Consider the following 4,858-nt stretch of genomic DNA (forward strand, 5'->3'; position numbering starts at 1 on the left):
TTAGTCAAACATTTTCAATTACATTTTGGGAGCTGCTAACTGTAATCTTAACTCTCGATCTATAACCATGAGAAGAATATGCTTTTTCCTAACTAAATCTCACCCATATGCCTCTTAATGCATTAGGCCTATGAGAAAGAAGTATTTTGGCCTTAATATTCATCGATTGGATGCTTTTCAAGTTTCCACCATATGATCAAATGAATTATAGACCTTCGAATTAAATTTTCATGTGGACCAATGTTGTTGCATGAACATGATAGATAAGGCACTAGAGGACAATCGACTGATGTTGGTCCTCGAAAATTGAGCTCTTTGATATGATCTGATAAATGGTTGTCCATTTAGATCACAGATATATTTTGATAGTAAAATATTTATCATTAGTAATTTGTAATTTTGTTAAAATAATTGATTTGACATTAAAATTGCAAAAAAATATTAAGTTCAATGAATTTTTTAGGTTTGAAATTCTTATTTTAATTTTAGAAACATTTTCAATTGTTCATAATAAGGACATTAAAATTGCAACAACAACAAAAAACAATTTTAATGAATGTTTTAGGTCTGAAATACTTCCCCTTGTTTTAGAAACATTTTCAATTGTCCTGTACTTATTAGTATTTTTTAATCAAATTTATATTTTAAATTGATATGTAGAGATAGTCATATCTATTAAATCGATGTGATGACCATCAGAACGCTACCCACCGTTCATCTCAAATTCTTAATTAATCAACTCACAATGTCATGGGAATCATTCTATGATGCATGGACATTTTCATGGGTATCTAGAAAGTCTCTAGAATTTATATATTATGAAAATTTCTAGAAACTATATATAATAGAAACTAATTGGATTTAGAAAGTACTCTTACTATTTTGAAGAATTCTAGAAATTATATATTTAGAAAGTAAGTTCATAAAATCAGGAGGTTTTCTCTCAACTTTCTTCAAATATCTAAGAGAGGTATTATCCCTTGAGAAATTCTAGATTTTTCATTCTCTAAATATAAATAGGAATGTAATGCATTTTTTGTGCTAAGAAAGAAGGGGCAAAGGTCCCAATCTTCTCAATGAAGAAAATCTTGAATAATTTGGTGTTTTAAGTCTAAATTATGGTTTATTGTGATTTTATGTCTGAATATTGGCTTGTAGGACATTATTTTTTGTATCATAGGTCCTGAATATTATTATTATTTGTTTCAACTTTTTTGTTTATAGTTGCATAATTTAGTTTTGATTTGTGTGTAGCTTATGTTGATCATTTTGGTTTCAAAGCGGGACAATACTATCTTGAAGTAGATAAGAGATTGTGGATAAAAAAGGATGTGTGTTTTTGTGTGACATATAGGTAGCAACGAGATGAGAGAAAGTGACATATAGGTAGTAGCAAGATGAGTGAAGGTGCCAAGGTAGTTGCTAGGAAGAATATGAGTGATGAAGAATTGGACAAAGAAATCATTGATTTGAAGGAGAGACTTAGTATTTTGATGAAGCTACCAAGAGAGAGCCTAAATCATGGTTAGATTCTTTAAAACAAGAGTTAAATGAATTATTGTGCAATTATATGCAATAAAGGTGACATACATGGGGAAAACATGGGCTAAAATAAAGAAAAGACTTAATAGAGATGCATACAGACAAAGATCCATGAAAATGGAAGGAGTTTTGATTTGTGAACTAGAGCATAGAGCAATGCTAGGAGAAGATGAAAAATAAGATGAGAGGCTTGATGAAAGTTTTATGGAGTGTTGGGAGGATTTAGACCAACACAAGGAAGAGATGCTAGAGGCATCACCAAACATGAAGGAGTTTCATGATTTTGAAACTAATTATTTATGTGTATATGCAGGTTATGAATATGGAAAACCACTAAAGGCCATCATAAAGGAAGAGAAAAATGTAGAATTGTCTCAAGTAGACAAAAGCGAAAATAAAGAAAAAGAATGTCGATGTTGAAGCAAAAGAACAACACTCATATACAATGGCAATTGATTATGATAAGGAATTAAAGCTTCTAGAAGAGTGGATAACGAAACCCAAGATAGATGAAAATTATAACATAAGGGAAGATGCAATAAATGAATAAGATAACATGATTAAGCAATTGACAAAGGATGCAGAGGATGAATCCATGGTAACAACCATGATGAGTTTTTACACAGGAATGAAGCAACAATTGTAGGATAGTAGTATAAACTGACAAATAATAGAATTGGATAATGAGTTGGGTGAGTTATGAAAGATTTTGTTGAAGATCCCTAGGTGGAGGTACAATGAGGTAAAGAAGAGAATCCAAATGGATAAAAGGACTTATGTAAGCAAGGCATGTGGATACTGACAACATAAAGTATGGATCCAAGTAAAATGAAACAAGGATGGAGACTCATGGACAAGAGTCAGTGAAATTTTTGTAGCCCGGGATCTTCAAAATGTAATTTTATAAGTCTAGGAAGTCTATAAATTTTTTAGACTATGTAATTTTCTAGAAACTATATATAATGGAAACTAATTATATTTAGAAAGTAGGCTCCTAAGATTATGAAAAATTCTAGAAACAGTATATTTAGAAACTAGGATCCTAAAATCAAAAGGTTTTCTCTCAACTTCCTCCAAATATCTGAGAAATTAATTATCCTCCGTAATAAATAAATTGCGAATAACTTGACGTTTTAAGTTTGAATTATGATTATTATGTTTGAATATTGGTTTATAGAGCATCATTTTTTGTATTAAAAGTTATGAATATTAGTATTATTTATTTATTTCAATTTTTTTATTTGTAGTTACATCATTTAGTTTTGATTTGTATGTAATTTGCATTATGACACTCTGCCATTACTCCTTGAATAACTTAGTACACTCATATACCTAATTATTAGTTGACACATTTGGAAGATGCTTCATTTTTCCACAGTTCTCAATAATTCAAAATGGAAAGCCATGCTTATTATTTCTCATCGTGTCAAAATGGCAGGCCATGGTTATTTGTTCTCACCATGTCCCATCTTGTAGTAATATTTTTCTCAACATGATCATGGTTTCCTTTCAAACTTTAGTTGCAGGCTCAATATTTCAAAATGGCATGCCATGGTTATTAGTTATCATCATGTCGTATCTTGCAGTAAGATTTTTCTCAACGTGATCATGGTTTCATTTCAGACTCCAATTGCAAACTTTGATGCACTAATAATTTGTAATTTTCTTATTTTGATTGTCAATTTAAAAAATAATTGAAATAAAATAAAATGTATATCTATATGATTTCAAAATATTCCCAAAATTAACCTTCTAATAAATTCTACCACATATAAACTTCATTCAACCTGTTAACTAATCCTTTGGGATTATAAATGTAAATAGTTAGTTTTAGATTTTGTTTTATTACCATCCAGACATAACTATTTGGTACCGAGATTATGATTGTATAAATATTTGTTTCTTTCATCAATAAGGTATCAAATTTATTATTATGGAGTTTACACGGGCCTACACAGTGGTATCAGAGCCCAGTTGAGTTGTTTATAAACTCCATGAGTTATTGAGTATGTGAAGGGTTGAGACGTGAATGTTGAGAGAAGACATTGTTAGGAAGTTCCTGTCAGAAAGTGCTTGAGGAGAACTATTTCCATTTGCACAAACTTAGACACAAAGGAGGGTTGTGTCCTGTCCTAGTCTATGGACCGTGTCGTTGTGGTTTTTTTGAGGAGATGTTATCATATTCAAATCCCTATCAGCCAAGTGAGGCATGGTTCCGATGCGGTGGTGCCCATTACGACAGTGGGGAATTGTGGACTTAAGGTGAGTAATGAGGGATCATACCGAAGTGGTTGGATAAGATAAACTATTTGATGTTGTGCTAGGGTTTATTTTTGTCTGCAAGTAGTCTTATGTTTTGGTTCTGTAATGATTTTGTTGGTCGTAACTGTTCCTAGGCTTGGTGTTTTGATGTTGTGTAAATTGTTCTCTTTTTGATCTGGATCTCGGTGCTTCTCAATAAGTTATATCGAAGTAGAAAATTGCGATCTCTAGAAGAGGCATCAATGACTGGTCAGTGGGCCGAGAAGGAATCTACTGCCTCCAAAACCACATGCATTTAGAATCAATTTTTTTTCACAGGGGCTATCATTGTTCTTGTTGGTGTGGCTGCAACTACCAATGTTGCTACAATAATCCTTTCAAAGGCAAGGAATAGAAGTTGTGAGGAAAGCCAAAATCATGACGATTTGTTATATATATATATATATATATATATATATATAGATATATATATATATATATAGATATATATATATATATATATATATATATATAGATATATATATATATATATATATATATATATATATATATATATATATATATATAATATATATATATATATATATATATATATATATATATATATATATATATATATATATATATATATATATATATATATATATATATATATATATCACATACATTAAGAACAAGCCAAAAAACAAATATTAATAATATTATTTAAAGGCACATTTTTTGATCTTTTGAAGTGAAGTTGTGAATGAGGAGAGATAAGTTTATTGCAAAATTTATTAGAGATATAAGTTTATAAAGGAGACAGATTTTTTTTTGGCTTATTGATATTTTTTCTTAGAGAACCTCAGTGTGGTGAAAGAAGCACAACAAGACTCACAGAGGTAAAAGAAAATTTACAGAGATTATTTTATTTTTACTTTTGACTGTAGAATATTACTGTCATCATGACTTCAATAGTTTCCATAGTTGGAGTTGTGCTTAACGGAAAAGAGAATTATCAAGAGTGGTTTCACAATCTTAAAAGTACCCTTGTTTTTAACAATTTATGGGAAGT

The sequence above is a fragment of the Pinus tabuliformis genome, chromosome 1_1 (assembly GCF_031772625.1).
Source record: "Pinus tabuliformis cultivar Carrire ecotype Pingquan chromosome 1_1, CPIR1, whole genome shotgun sequence".
NCBI lineage: Eukaryota > Viridiplantae > Streptophyta > Pinopsida > Pinales > Pinaceae > Pinus > Pinus tabuliformis.